Source organism: Lynx rufus, unplaced genomic scaffold, assembly GCF_022079265.1.
Source record: "Lynx rufus isolate CCGP_SWC_20201006 ecotype Redwood Valley unplaced genomic scaffold, mLynRuf1.p SCAF_2, whole genome shotgun sequence".
Classification (NCBI taxonomy): Eukaryota; Metazoa; Chordata; class Mammalia; order Carnivora; family Felidae; genus Lynx; species Lynx rufus.
In genome coordinates, this window is record NW_025814834.1 from 51,415,663 (window position 1) to 51,432,614 (window position 16,952).

Genomic DNA, 16,952 nt, shown 5'->3' on the forward strand with positions numbered 1-16,952 from the left:
CAGGAGGATTAACATATTATGCCAATGAAAATATAAATATGTTAGAGTATTTTCTTTTTTTTCTTGATATCATAGAAGATCTACCAGCTTAAGAATATTGTTTGCTGAAGTTGAAATATGGTGGCAGAGTTGGAGGATACTAGGCTTGTCTTGTCCAGCAAATATAACTAGATAACTATCAAATCATTCTAAATACCCAGAAATTGACCAGAAGACTGACAGAACAAATGCCACAACTAGAGGTAAAGAAGAAGACATATTGAAGAAGGTAGGAAGTGCAGAGATGCAGTTTGGAAGAAAAACAGATTGTGGTTGCTATGGTAGGGAGGGAGTCTTGGTTGCAGAGAAGGGTGAGAGAAGGGCACAAAGGGGAGCGCACATCTGAAGATGACTTACCTGAAGGATAAGGACACAATAGAACACAGAGCACACATTGAAGATGCTCTGGTAGTGCCAGGCCACAGGACACAGGGAACACTACACAGCAGGGCACTACAGGACCTCTCCTCCATTACCGTCAAGAACGGAAGATGTAGCTGACTTTCCTAACACACAGAAGCAGGAACAGAGGCTTAGACAAAATAAGCAGACAGAGAATTTTATCGCAAATGGAAGAATAGGACATGGCCATGGCCCGAGATCTAAGTAAAACGGATACAAGCAACATGCCTGATAAAGAATTTAAAGTGATGATTGTAAGGATACTACCTGGACTTGAGAAAAGAATGGAAGACATGAATGAGGCCCTTAACACAGAGATAAGGAATAACACAGCAGAGATAAAAGGCTCTATAAATGAAATGAGAAAAACTTGATGGAATGAACAGAAGGCTGGAAGCAGCAGAGGAACAAATTAGTGACCTAGAAGACAGAGTAATAGGAAGTAATCAAGGTGAACAAAAGAGAAAAAAAAGAATTATGTATAGTTAGAATAGACTTAGGGAACTCAGTGACTCCATGAAATGTAACAATATTCATATAATAGGAGTCCTAGAAGAAGAAGAAGAGAGAAAAGGGGGCAGAAAATTTATTTGACGAAATAATAGCTAACAGCTTCCATAATCTGGGGAATATCTAGCTAGATCCAGAAGACATAGAGAACTCCCATCAAATTCAACAAAAGCAGATCCACCACAAGGCATATTTTAATTAAACTGGCAAAATATGGTAATAAAGAAAAAATATTAAAAGTAACACGGTAATTTGCAACAATGTGGATGGAACTGGAGGGTATTATCTAAGTGAAATAAGTCAGTCAGAGAAAGACAGACATTACATGATTTCACCCATATGTAGAATTTGAAAAACTTAACAGATGATCATAGGGGAAGGAAAGGAAAAGTAAGATAAAAACCATAAGACACTCTTAAATACAGAGAACAAACTGAGGGTTGATGGGGGTGGGGAAAATGGGTGATGGGCCTTAAGGAGGGTACTTGTTGGGATGAGGACTGGGTGTTGTATGTAAGTGATGAATCACTGGGTTCTACTAATAGGTGTTTTATGTTTTTGGTGGAGCTACCCATTGCAAGCTAAGTAAAAGGACATTTTTAAGATTCATTTTCATTTTTCACAGATGTTAAAATCTAAGCCTAGGGCACAGAGAAGAGAAGAGCCTGACTCACATTTGCTGAAGATTTATAACTCTGATAAAGGCTGTACCCAGAATGAATAAATAATGATTCTATTGTGTTTTCCCAGTTCAGTTCCATTAAAATAGCTTCAAAGTGAAATTATCATAGAATGTGCATTATAGGTAAACCACAGCTGGCTTGCCTGACAAAAGAAAGAGAAAATCAAATTATTTGAAATTATTTGAATTATATGAAAATAGATTTTCAGAGGTTTTGATTGTATTGAATGTTGCTTTGCTAAGTATATACCATTCCTAGCTTTGTGCTTAATGTGTCTCAGAGGCTGTTTGTTTGTTTGTTTAGAAGAAAAGTAATGTGTTGGTGGTAAGTAGAATGATAACTCCTGGGGTGATGTGGTGTCATGATGGCTAAGAATCCTACTTGTGGTGGATGGATATGCAGTAGCTAATGTGACACAATTGGTAGCTCTACTAATGGAATGATGTGAGGGAAATAAGGACTGTATACTAGTTGGCCTGCTCTGGAAGCCTTGAAGAAGAACCTTAAGCTCAGATCAGCCAGTTATCAACTCAGGATTCAGTGAAAGCCAGAAGGCAGGGTTTAAAGTGTCTCTTATCTCTTGCAGCCAGAGCCTGGACTGGGACAGGAACTGAAATGTGAGAGTGGTCAAAATGCAAAGGAGATGGAAAAAGTAGCCTTGACAGGTGCCCTAAGTTATCATCAGGGCCCTTATAGTGGAAACTTGAGAAATGGGATAAGGAAATTGGGTGGATGTGCTAGACAAGTTTGAACTTGTTTTTTTCAAAAAATGTTTACTTATTTATTTTGAGAGAGAGACAGAGACAGAGACAGAGACAGAGAGACAGAGAGAATCCCAAGCAGGGTCTGCACTGTCAGGACAAAGCCCATGACTTAAGCTAAAATCAAGAGTCAGACATTTAACCATCTGAACCACCTGGGCACCCTGAGAAGTGTGAACTATTAATTCCCCTGGGCTCATTGTTCCTTGACCTACATGCTAGGGAAGAGCAACCTCTTCTTGCCTGGGGATGAAAGACCCTGCATGAGAGACCTCAACAGGGCCAAATGCCTTGCAAATGGTGCTTGACTTCCTTAAGACATATTCTTTCCTTCTCTCATTGCCTAAAAAGCAGAAACAAGAGTCAAAGCAGCATAGCTTGAGAGAGAAAGCCTGGGCATGGGGGCTTGGGAGGGGGGAAGAGGATCGCTTACTTTCCAAAGAAATGTAGGAGATGGAAATGGTGTACCAGCTGGAACTTTGGAATATGTGTGGGAGTACATCTTAAGGGCATTGGCCTAGGGCTTGTGCAGAAAACAAGGCTGGAAAGTGGAGAGTTTATAGACTCAATGTCTCTATGCCCATGACTCAACATTTATTGTGCTAGAGAGGACACCAGGAGCCCATTGTAATATCCTGCTGACATGGCTCTTTGAAGCTAGGAGGAGAAGCCAGAACTTCTTTGACAGAACATTGAGGAACAGCATTAGAAGCTCAGGAGGTGGGCATGTTAGAATGAATTTACTATGTGAGACTAGAGAAACAATCCCTGCTTCTCTTCCCTGGAAGAGCCCTGATAACACTTCATTCACTAAAGCAATAAGGAATGCAGTATTGATGGAGATATTGGCAACTTTGAGAAGTTCTATAGTAGCTGTCCTCTCTAGGCTACAGCTCACAGTTGGAGATTGCTATCTGTGGTTGTCAAGAGAACAGGAGAATGATAGGATTCCAGAATATGTGAGGCCAAATGGTTGTATTTGGACATAATTATTGTAATGGGTGACAAGGCCAGCATGGCAACTAGGAAGCGTTGGCCTACTGGGGTCTGTGCCAAGGGTTCATTCATCATGCTTCTCCTGGAAAAAGACAGATGGAAAGTCCATCAGCGTGTAGCTTGTTAACTTCAGTATACAAAAATGAGTTATGAAGACTGATATTAACGGGAACAAAGGAAAATAGATTCCATATCTGAGCCAGAGTGATCTGAGATAGTTCACAGATGCAGAGCCTATTGATTGAGGGAAGCCTCAGTTCTTTCGAGAAAGGACATTGAAAGGCTACTTCCAGTATACACAATAATATTTTCTTCAATCCTTACCCAGAAGGATTTGTATCCATCTATCAGATAGTGATACATTGAGTAAAGACCTTTCAAGGGGTTTTGGGTAAATAATTTGAGCTGGTACTTATGACAGGGGAGCAGAAGCGTTATTATGAGCCTTGGGTAAAGTGGAACTTTGGGAGAGCAGGTGCTAAATGGAGTCCTGGCCTAAATCTGTCACATAATAAGTCAAACTCCTGGCACCAAGGAAAAGAATCATAAGTAAAACTGAAAACTAGGAGAAACTAGAGGTTAGTGTCGCCCTCAAAGGCCTAAAGGACACAGGTTTATTTCCAACATATTTCCTTTCAATTCATCTCTTTGACTCATATAACAACTATGTGGATGTTGACAGATGACAGTAGACTACCACGGACTTAACCAAATAGTGGGTCCAATCACAGGTGTGCCAAATATTTTATCTCCACTGGAACAAATCAATATAGCCTGTGGTACTTGGTATTGATCTAGCAAATGAATTCTTTTCAATCCCTGTGAATCAAGAGTCTTTCAAGGTCAATTTACCTTTATGTTAGATGGACAGTGGTACACATTTACTATCTTGTCTCAGGACATTATTAATGCTATTTCTCTCTATAAAAATAAAGTCTGCAGGGACTTTGATTATCTTAACATTTAACAGATCATTACCCTGGTCCACTATATCGATGCTATCTTGTTAACTGGATCTGATGTGTGAGAAGAAGAAATTACCCTAGTTGCCCATTCATGTCAGATGGTGGTAAAACCTCTAAGTTTCAGGGGACCGCTTTATTGTAAATGTTTTCAGAGGTTCAATGACCTTAGACATTCCAGGACATTCTTTCCATGGTAAAGGGCAAGTTATTGTATTTTATACCTAGTCCAACTACAAAAACAGGCAGAGTACTAAGTGGGCCTCTTCAGATTTTGAAGGCAGCATACATTGCAGTTAAAGATACTGCTTTGACTCATTTATGGGATGACTTTGATGGTTGCCAGTTTCAAATTGGGCCCATGGAAAAAGATGGCTATGTAGAAGGTCTAGGCTATAGTGTAAGCGTCCCTATATTTCAGGTGGATCCAATTATGTAAAAACCAGATAAGGACTCCATCTGGAGTCTCTGGAAGCCCCAACAAGAAAGTTGCAGCATCTAGGGTTTTAGAGCAAGACTATGTCTTCTGCAGAAGAAAATTACCAGTTGCACTGCTGGTGCAATGCTGGCAGAGACTGAATACCAGCCCATTAGCTAGCTGCTCACCATGACCTGGGTAGATCACTGACAAAAAGTTTGGATAAGCATGGTGACAATTCATTATTAAATGGCTCTATGTTCTGAACATTAGAACATAGATGGTGATAGTATTAGGAGGTGGGGTCTTTAGGAGGTGATTAGGTGATGAGGGCAGAGCTTTCATGAATGGAATTGGTGCCCTTGCAAAAGTGGCCCAAATTGCACCCTGTACCATGTGAAGTCATAGTCAAAAAGACAGCTATCTATGAGAAAACAGATTCTCACCAGACACCAGATCTTCTGGCACCATGATCTTGGACTTGCCAGCCACTAGAATTATGGGAAATAAAGGTCTGGTGCTTATAAGCCATGCAGTTTATGTTATTTTTGTTACAGAATCCAAATGGACTAAAATAAACAGAAGTGGTTCTTTTGGGATCAGATGCAAGCAGATCACAAGGAGAATAAATTATGTTAACAGGTGACCCCAATTCTGTTTTACCTATCTTTGTTGTACCAACAGAATTGTAACTCCATCATCTCACATATAAGGACTGGTTCACAGATAGGTTGACTCCATATGTGGAACCAAATGTGAGTTGCTGCCTCACTCTAATGCTGCTCAGAGGTGGCCCTAAAGAACAGTTGGGAAGGAGGGGATATTCCTAGTGAGCAGAGATGTGAGCATTATACATGGTTGTTTATTTTGTATGAACGACAAGTGGCCTGAGGCAAAGATATACCTTCCAAGAAGGTCAGAAACTAGAATGGACAAGCTTAGTCAGAAAACTAAAATGGACAAGATTAGATAAGGAACAAAAGGTCTGAGTTAGAGGCATGAGCTGGACATACCAGGGTGTGTGTCTCTTCCTATATGATGATACTATCCACTGGAACACATTCAACACACAAGAAAGACCGAACAATTAGGTGGACAGAATGACCCTTCTGGTGGATATTGGTCAGCTTCCACCTTGAGTCACCTCAATATTTGCACAATGAGCCCATAAACAGAGGAGCATTGGTGGAAGAGATGGAGACTGTATATGGGTTAAATAGCATGGAGTCCTCACTATGGCTGATCTAGCTACTGCTGCTACTGAATGCTGGACCTACTAGAAGCAGATTTCAGTGATTGGCTCCTGATACGTTATTATTCCTCAGAGGTCAACCAGTTACTTGATGGTAAGTTGATTATACCAATACCTTTCCACTCTGAAGATGACAGTGATTCTTCCTTACATGAATTGATATCTTCTCTAGATATGGGTTTCCATACCTGCTAACAGTGCTTCTGCAATACCAGAAGCACTCACTCAATGTGTGATTTACAAAATCAATACCATATAACATCCCCTCTGATCAAAGGACTCATTTCATAGAGAAAGAGGTGTAAAAGTAGGTGCGCAGGCAACAGATCCTCTGGTTCTATCACATACCCCATCACCTAAAAACAATAGGATAATTAGAATTATGGAATGGTTTAGCCAATGCCCTTCAAGACTGCCTTGAATCACTGGCTTATATATAATGAGGTTTTCTCATGGCTAAAATACACAGATCCAAGAACCAAGACATGGAAATAAACTGGTCTTTCTCACCATCTTGATGTCTACTTGTTGAATTTGCACGTCCCCTACTTGATATTTCAGCTCTGCTAGATGAGGAAATACTTTCACTCAGTAATGCAGTGTGTCCCTTGAGCCTGAAGTTGTGACTACTTCAAAAGAGTGAAAAGTAACTCCTGTTTTATTATGGGCCTCTCATGGCAGTGGACCAGCAGGTAAGAAAAGAATTATATTCATGAGGAAATGAACCTCAAGTTCATGAAGAGATAGGAGTGCTACTAAACAGTGGAACTGAGGATATGAAGCAGGTATTTCCATGTCTGGTAATAATAATGAACCAGCAACTGCAGTGATGATAGCATGGTAAGAACAAAGCAAATAAAAGTTCAGACTCTCAGGCTGAAGAGCTGTGACACTCCACTCTGTGTCACTCCACTAGGCAAGCAACTTAGACAAGTGGGGGAGGGATGGAGCAACTTGGCAGACAGAAGAGAGAAGAATATATATAAAGAATGATAGATAAGTGAGATGATGAATGTGAATTTTGGTTTGGGTATAAGTTGCAGCATCTGTAGTTTGTGCCTCTAGCCCTTGTGTATTAAGCTTTTTGAAGAGGCCAACACCTTGAACTCTCAGTGACAGATTTCATTTAATGTAGGGCACAGGTGGATCTGAGTAGGACCAGGGGTGGACCATCTCAAGGTGCCTCTGGTGCCCTCACATCCTCTTGGTCATTTCTCTGAGTACAGCTGTGACTGGGGAGGACAGTTCTAAGTATGTTTGGACTCATTTTGCACCTACAGCATCTTGTTTCAAACATGTTGTATGTCTTTGATTTTAGTCTCAGGGCTTCTCTAATGCTGTGGATGAAGGAGGCTGGAATATAGATCTAGACGTTAGAAAGTAAATCTGTAAAAGTAAGTTAAAGTGTTTCCAGACTGGGGGACGTACTTGAAGACATTGGAGGGAAAGAGATGCCCTAGGAAGAATTTCAAGTGAAAAGAGAAAGGTCATGGGGAAAAGTCCCAAAGAATATGTAAAATATTTGTATGTGCAAAGAGGAAGACTGGCAGACAAGCTTGAAGAGTGGCCAGGGGTAATACCAGAATGCTTAATGTTTTTATTTAAGGATGACCTCATTTAGCCAAACTTAACCTTCTCAATTATATATATATATATATATATATATATATATATAACATAAATATTAGCACACACACACGCACACAAACACACACACTTTTTTGTAGCTTATAAAGCCCTTCTGTGAGTTTTCACATTGGATATATACAGCTCAGCTGCAAAATTATACCCATTCTAGAGATAAGGAAATTGGATCCTTGATGTTATTGATAAAGAGATGATAGCTGGATGTTAAAGCAAAGCCTATCTTTTATTAAACTGCAGGAAACAACTGTTTGTCTTTCTAGACCTTGAATTTTAGTTTTTGGTTCAAGGTTTGCAACTTCAGGGTTCACATATTATATATAAATTAGGTTTATATATAATATATATCAATCTTTATATACAGCCTGATAGTTACAGCTTTGGCCTGATCTATGTATCTTAAACATGGCAATACATATCTAGTTATGCCTCTATTTTAACACTGTTTGTTGATTTTCTACTTGTAAAAGTATTTGTTAGTCACCCTCATGAATAGTCTCAGTTTAATGTAGAAGCTTCAGATGTTAGATTCACAAACATTGTTTCTCCTTTTGGGAAATTATAGACTGAAATAAATGCATCATTATAAGCAAATAACATGTATACATAAAAGATTAAAATAGCCCTTTGGGTATTAGATATGTTTCAAATGTATTTTTTTCATGTAGCCCATAAAAAGAAAGTAAAATAAAAATGTAAAAAAAATCTTTAGTAATTTTTTTTTGTTCTGCATAGATAGCTAACGTTCAAAGATATTTCTCTTGGGGGAAAAGGAATTATTCTGAATTTGAATTTTTAAGATGTGTGCATTTTTGTAGCAGCAACAGACAAATCTGCCACATTTCTAAATTTTAATGAGCATAGCCAGAAATGATTAAAATGAGATTTCCCCTCAATTTGGCGTTAAATACATGTGAGACTCTAGAGGGCACTCTATTCCTATTGTTTTTCAAGAGGTGGTGAAATTCTTTCAAATGCAGAGATGAATGCAGATATTTAAAATTCATCGTGAACACTTACAAGAAGGTTAGAGTACTTATGCAAGATTGTGAAATCAGTATGTATTAATGGTACTTTTGTGTTTTGTATTACACGTTTTCACTTGGGATAGTTTATGTTCTTTAATGCCTGGATGGTAATTAAGTTCTCCAGAGAATATTTGTACATTTCCAAGGTTAAATGTTCTAATACTTATAGGTCTAATTGTTTTCTCTGCATTGCTTAATTATGTTTTACTTAATTTCTTTACTTGGTTATTATTGTTAGCAATAACATTATTATTATTACTATTACTATTAAAATGCTTTAGTCAGAATTTTGAGATGTTTTCTGGGAGTAGGATCATCATAATACTTTGATTTCCCCCTAATTACATTCACATTAAATATAATGTATATAATACATGGGAAGGCCTCATCCAGTGCCTGGATTACAGTCGGTGTTAACTGAATGTTTCTCAAGTCTGAATCCAAAGAATAAGAAAACTTTTAATATTAATGAAGATATCACACTATCTGTATCTGTGCCCTCTTCTCTGGGCCTTTCATGGGCTAGGTGATAGTAAGAATCTGGTCACTTGGTTGTTTAATTTAGCTGAGAGACCATTTTTGTTTGTCAGTAGGTCTTAAAAAATCTGTACTGGGCTGCATTTAAATTCTAATTTTATATTAGATTATTAATTTAGAATATTGTATTTTAAATTCTAACAACACTCACATCCCCCCCTCCCCCCCATTGTTATACTTCACCTTCCTGGTGCATAAAAAGCTATGTGCATTTAAAACCTCTGGATACACCCAGAATCTTTTGTGGGCAGCAGATGTCTGTCTTGAACACCGTTTTGTGGTTCAGTAAGCGTTGTCTCATTAATTTGGTTTATTGGCCCTTATCTAAAAACCTCTTTAGTTTCCTGAACTTCCCATTCTTTACAGCTGGGATTTGATTTCCATTTGTAGGCTCAACTTTGCCAGACTTGACCAAGGGGAATTGAAGCCTTAGGAATAGCTCTGACTGATTTTGCTTTCAGTGCTAATAACTTGTGTTATATAAAGCTCCCATCATGTACCCCATTTCCTGGAAGTGGGTACTGAGTTTTCTTCCATATATCTGAATTGTATTTTGATAACTTTCCAGTTACTCACTGGACTTCTCTCCAAGTAACTTGAATCCTGTTTTACCTTCTAGGTCTGGAGATGGCCGTTGCAGATGAACTATTGGGCCACTAGAGGGGGTTATGTTTTCTGCTGCCAGTTAGCCACGTTCTATATATTCTCACTGTAATTTTCCACACCTTGTTGAGTTCTCCTGACACAAACAGTTGCCCTCATACTCTTCACCTGGTAGTCATAATCCATTCATGTAGCACTTTCAAACACATAATTTAACTTACTTGTCATATCAGCTTTGATAATAAGCATTTATAAATTGGATACCATCACTCATTTTGTATAGATGATAAAAATGTGGTTGAAAAAGTCAAGATTTGCACCCATGACTTCATACTACAGACATCAAAGCACTTTTTGTTAGTTTGTTTAAAGTAATTGCAACTGGTAATACGCTTTACTGCCTTCCCTGAATTTCTTGTTATTATTGAGTCTGCTTAAGCTCTTGCCCTACATTGTGAAGCCTTACTATTTTTGTTCTGCTCTTTTTAATTTGAACTTCTATTCTGACTCTGACAAGTGGATTATTATTTTATTAGGAATGAGACTCACTATTCCCAAGGCTCAGAATATCACAATAAGCATGTAGAAGCATCTTCTTAGCTAGCAACTTGACATTCTCTTTTCAAACAGTGTATCACAAACTTACCAGAGAAGAATCCCCTCAGACCTTGTAACAGGCACAGATTGCCAGGTTACCAGGTTTAATCTCTGAGCACACTGTGGTTTAGTAGGTCTGGGATGAGATCTGAGAGCTTTTCAAAAAGGGTTGTAGACAGTTCTTATCTTCAAGCAAATTTCAAAATCAATTTTCTAGAGCACAGTCTCTTAGAATGGTGTGACATTAACCTGTTATGCTCACTTCCTTTTCTACATCTTTTTCTCTGTAGATGAATTGGAGCATCTTTCTTTCCTTTTTCCCTCCTCCACTGCTGAGCTCCTCCTGTCAACAACAGAATTTCATTGTGATAGCTTATCGGCCCACTGTGTAATTTGGGTTTGGAAAGCCATTTGATCTACAGATGCTCCTTGTCCTGAATAGAATTGGAGAAAATGATTCTGAAATTGTACCCACCCAAGATGATTTTACCCCATAGTATTTCTAAAGGCCACCCAATAATTATAGAGTTTTGGAACCAGATGATGTTGGATCTTGAATTCTTTTACTACCTTCTCAGAAGGAGGTGACATTTCTTTTCCTAAATAAACTTATTGTATTCTGCACAAGTTGCCAGATTATCTCAATGACTCTTAAACTAAATTCTAGGAGGCCCTTGGCACACTATAAAAACAAAGCACACATATAAATATCCCACAAGAAAAATGAAAAAGTATGGAATTGTTATTTGTGTCAAGAAATAAGACGTTCTGGAAAGGAATGCCATCTAATGTAACATCTGCCACTGGAAGAGATTGGAAGTAAATACTCATCTTGAAAACTGAGAAGCTACCCATTGATGATTCTACACTGTCATGTTCTCACATAACTCTAACAGAGCACATGGAAAGTCACAAGGCCAAGAATGAAATCGTATAGCTACTCTCTCTCCTCCTGGAGTGGAGGTACGTTGGAGCATTTGCTGTGGTCCTCAGCTGGATAGGTTTAAAATCCTAATTCAGTCAGTTCCAGAATTGGGTTCAATTTAAGTAAAGCACAAACTCTTAAAACTGTTTGAAACCAGAGTGCCAATTTATTACTTTGCCATTACACCTGTGTTAAAAAGTGGAATCCTATCAACATGGCCAGAATCTGCTTTCACTCCATGTAAAACTGCATAGAAATGAATTTTATTGCCAGAAAAACTGGAGGCTAAATTTACTATTTTTTCCTGGATGCAGTCTTGATAGGCACTGCTGACGTTTGGGAAAGACTGCCCTATGATTTTGTAGCAGATCAACCTTTTTTCTGACAAACACATAGTTTCTTCAGCTATATCACAACTTTTAGTTGAGTTAACTCATGTTTCACTGATATGAGAATTATACTTTTTCAGGTGGCTTTGTTTAAATATTACTGTAATTATTCATGACCAATTTGACCTATATTCTTATCAAACTAATTACACAGAGGAGTAGGCTGATGTTTTTTCTTTTCTTTTCTTTTTTTTTTAGCCCTATCCTCTTTCATTTATGTATCTTTTATATCCTCACATAGCCTATCAGAAGTTATTTTCAACTGAAACATGACATTATATTCCCCAAATAGAGAAGATATGAATCACTAATGTGGCATACTTAAAAAGAGAGAAAATTCATTTTAGGCAAATGCTTTACTTCTGGATGACATTAAGATGAACAACAATTTACCTTGTTAGGAGAGAGATAATACTTGAAACATCACATTACCAATTCTGAATACATTGTACTTGGATTTAGCATAGTTCGTTCAGCACTGGCCACATATTATTTTTTTAATTTTCATTATGAATTGAAGACTTAAATAGGGTAATCTGAAAAAAATTTCATGTTTCATTTACTTTAGATATCCATGGTTTTTGCCCTTTTTCCCTCTGGGCATAATGATTTTGATAAACATTGTTCCACTATTATTTGAATATCCAACAGGCTCTCCATTAATATTCCAAATAGTACAACAGTTGACTTTGGTTTGACAGAAAAAAGATAAGTGTACCCTGGCCTCCAATGTTATTGATGTGTTTTGAATAAGAAATGCCAACCGTGTTTGTATGGTTTTATACAGATACGGAAAATATGAAAAGAAATAAATTGGCAGTGATGATTTTAAGATAAGTGACAATTTTATTAGAAAGAATACCCCAAAGAAATAATATTTCATAAGGCAAAAGGAACATTCACATTAAAACAACAATCCATAACAGAAAGTATTTGAAAAAATGTAGCAGATGTGGGCATGCCTGAGGATGTAGGAAATTATTTATGCTATTTCAAATTACTATGCGTTTGAAAATTGAAATAATTTAATACTATTATTTATATTTCAAATATATGTGTTCATATGATTTTTTCTTATTTTAGAATCCATTTATATTCAAACATTTTGAGGAATTTCACTGGCCTTGCTTATATCTTAGATAGGATTGGGAAAGAAAAGGAAACCATGTACTAGTCACTTTGCCACTTATGCCACCTCTTTTGTCATAGTTAATCATCAGCACAATTCCCTGAAGCAGGTTATATCCTTCCCACTCAGAGATGTGAAAATGAGGCACGGAGAGATTGTCATGCTGAAGATCACAGACATAATAATTCCAGCAAAAATGACATTGTTAAACCTTCACAACATCCCATTGTAGTAAATAATGCTGTCATCCTCATGTTACAAATGAGGAAATAGGCTAAATGAGTTTAAAAGTAGCTTACTTACTCGTTAGTGTGGAGCCTATTTCCTTTCCTCTGAACCATGTCCTGTTTGTATGTCATATGGCCTGTTGTCAGCCAGTGGTATTATGAATTTCTTATAAATAATTTAGATAGGGGCTTCTGGGAAGATGGCGGTGTAGGAGGACGCTGAGCTCACTGTGTCCTACAGATCACTTAGATTCCACCCACACCTGCCTAAATAACCCAGAAAATCGCCAGAAGACTAGCAGAACGGAGTCTCTGGAGCCAAGCGCAGACGAGAGGCCCACGGAAGAGGGTAGGAAGGGCGGAGAGGCGGTGCGCGCTGCACGGACTGGTGGGAGGGAGCTGGGGTGGAGGGGTGGCCCCCGGGCCAAGCAGAGACTCCGAGTGGGCTGGCAAAAGCGGAGGGGCTGGACGGAGTGTGTTCAGACAGCAAGCCGGACTTAGCATCTGGGAGGTCATAAGTTAACAGCTTTGCTCGGAAAGCGGGAAGGCTGGAGGACAACGGGAGGGAGAGTTGCTGAGCCCCGGAAAGACAGAGCTCAGTTTGGTGGGGAACAAAGGCGCTCGCCAGCGCCATCTCCCTCGCCCATCCCCCAGCCAAAATCCCAAAGGGAACCAGTTCCCATCAGGGAACTTGCTTGCACCGCGCAAACACCCAATGCTGTGCTTCTGTGGATCCATCCCTCCAGTGGGTCTGACTCCCTCCTGATGCCGCAGGGCCCCTCCCGAAGCAGATCTCCGAAGGAAAAGTGAGCTGAGCCTGCCGCTCCCGCCCCTGTGCACCTTGCTGATCCACCCCAGCTAATACACCAGATCCCCAGCACCACAAGCCTGGCAGTGTGCAAGTAGCCCAGATGGGCCATGCCACCCCACAGTGAATCCCCCCCTAGGATAGGGGAAGAGAAGGCACACACCAGTCTGACTGTGGCCCCAGCGGTGGGCTGGGGGCAGACATCAGGACTGACTGCGGCCCCACCCACCAACGCAAGTTATTCAAGACAGCACAGGGGAAGTGCCCCACAGTCCTGCACCACTCCAGGGACTATCCAAAATGACAAAACAGAAGAATTCCCCTCAAAAAAAGTCCCAGAAATAACGACAGCTAATGAACTGACCAAAAACGATTTAAACAATATAACAGAAAGTGAATTTAGAATAATAGTCATAAAATTAATCGCTGGGCTTGAAAACAGTATAAAGGACAGCAGAGAATCTATTGCTACAGAGATCAAGTGACTAAGGAACAGTCAGGAAGAGCTAAAAAATGCTATTAATGAGCTGCAAAATAAAATGGAGACAACCACGGCTCGGATTGAAGAGGTAGAGGAGAGAATAGGTGAACTAGAAGATAAAATTATGGAAAAAGAAGAAGCTGAGAAAAAGAGACATAAAAAAATCCAGGAGTAGGAGGGGAAAATTAGAGAACTAAGTGATGCACTAAAGAGAAATAATATACGCATAATTGGTATTCCAGAGGAGGAAGAGAGAGGGCAAGGTGCTGAAGGTGTACTTGAAGAAATCATAGCTGAGAACTTCCTGGATCTGGGGAAGGAAAAAAGGCATTGAGATCCAAGAGGCACAGAGAACTCCCTTCAGACGTAACTTGAATCGATCTGCACATATCATAGTGAAACTGGCAAAATACAAGGATAAAGAGAAAATTCTGAAAGCAGCTAGGGATAAGCGTGCTCTAACATATAAAGGGAGACCTATAAGACTCGTGACCGATCTCTCTACTGAAACTTGGCAGGCCGGAAAGGAATGGCAGGAGATCTTCAATGTGATGAACAGAAAAAAATATGCAGCCAAGAATCCTTTATCCAGAAAGTCTGTCATTTAGAATAGAAGGAGAGATAAAGGTCTTCCCAAACAAAAACTGAAGGAATTCGTCACCACTAAACCAGCCCTACAAGAGATCTTAAGGGGCATCCTGTGAGACAAAGTACCAGAGACACCACTACAAGCGTGAAACCTACAGACATCGCAATGACTCTAAGCCCATATCTTTCTATAATAACACTGAACGTAAATGGACTAAATGCGCCAACCAAAAGACATAGGGTATCAGAATGGATAAAAAAACAAGACCCATCTATTTGATGTCTATGAGAGACTCATTTTAGACCTGAGGACACCTTCAGATTGAGAGTGAGGGGATGGAGAACTATTTATCATGCCACTGGAAGTCAAAAGAAAGCTGGAGTAGCCATACTTTATCAGACAACTAGACTTTAAATTAAAGGCTGTAACAAGAGATGAAGAAGGGCATTATATAATAATCACAGGGTCTATCCATCAGGAAGAGCTAACAATTATAAATGTCTATGTGCCGAATACAGGAGCCCCCAAATATATAAAAAATTACTCACAAACATAAGCAACCTTATTGATAAGAATGTGGTAAATGCAGGGGACTTTAACACTCCACCTACAGAAATGGATAGATCATCTAGACACACGGTCAATAAAGAAACAAGGGCCCTGAATGATACATTGGATCAGATGGACTTGACAGATCTATTTAGAACTCTGCATCCCAAAGCAACAGAATATACTTTCTTCTCGAGTGCACATGGAACATTCTCCAAGATAGATCACATACTGGGTCACAAAACAGCCCTTCATAAGTATACAAGAATTGAAATCATACCATGCATACCTTCAGACCACAATGCTATGAAGCTTGAAATCAACCACAGGAAAAAGTCTGGAAAACCTCCAAAAGCATGGAGGTTAAAGAACACCCTACTAAAGAATGAGTGGGTCAACCAGGCAATTAGAGAAGAAATTAAAAAATATATGGAAAAAACAAAAATGAAAATACAACAATCCAGACGCTTTGGGATGCAGCGAAGGCAGTCCTGAGAGGAAAATACATTGCAATCCAGGCCTATCTCAACAAACAAGAAAAATCCCAAATACAAAATCTAACAGCACACCTAAAGGAAATAAAAGCAGAACAGCAAAGGCAGCCTAAACCCAGCAGAAGAAGAGAAATAATAAAGAGCAGAAATAATACAGAATCTAAAAAAACTGTAGAGCAGATCAACGAAACCAAGAGTTGGTTTTTTGAAAAATTAAACAAAATTGACAAACCTCTAGCCAGGCTTCTCCAAAAGAAAAGGGAGATGACCCAAATAGATACAATCATGAATGAAAATGGAATTATTACAACCAATCCCTCAGAGATACAAGCAATTATCAGGGAATACTATGAAAAATTGTATGCCAACAAACTGGACAACCTGGAAGAAATGGACAAATTCCTAAACACCGACACCCTTCAAAACTCAATCAGGAGGAAATAGAAAGCTTGAACAGACCCATAACCAGCGAAGAAATTGAATCAGTCATCAAAAATCTCCCAACAAATAAGAGTCCAGGACCAGATGGCTTCCCAGGGGAGTTCTACCAGATGTTTAAAGCAGAGATAATACCTATCCTTCTCAAGCTATTCCAAGAAATAGAAAGGGAAGGAAAACTTCCAGACTCATTCTATGAAGCCAGTATTACTTTGATTCCTAAACCAGACAGAGACCCAGTAAGAAAAGAGAACTACAGGCCAATATCCCTGATGAATATGGATGCAAAAATTCTCAATAAGATACTAGCAAATCGAATTCAACAGCATATAAAAAGAATTATTCACCATGATCAAGTGGGATTCATTCCTGGGATGCAGGGCTGGTTCAACATTCGCAAATCAATCAGTGTGATACATCACATTAATAAAAGAAAAGATAAGAACCATATGATCCTGTCAATCGATGCAGAAAAGGCCTTTGACAAAATT

At 39.0% G+C, this 16,952-nt stretch overlaps 1 pseudogene; it reads left to right on the plus strand.

The window, feature by feature from the left end:
* Positions 1–623: 623 nt before the first annotated feature.
* The window catches only part of LOC124514182 (transforming acidic coiled-coil-containing protein 3-like), a 136,787-nt pseudogene continuing 120,458 nt past the window's right edge, over positions 624–16,952 (plus strand).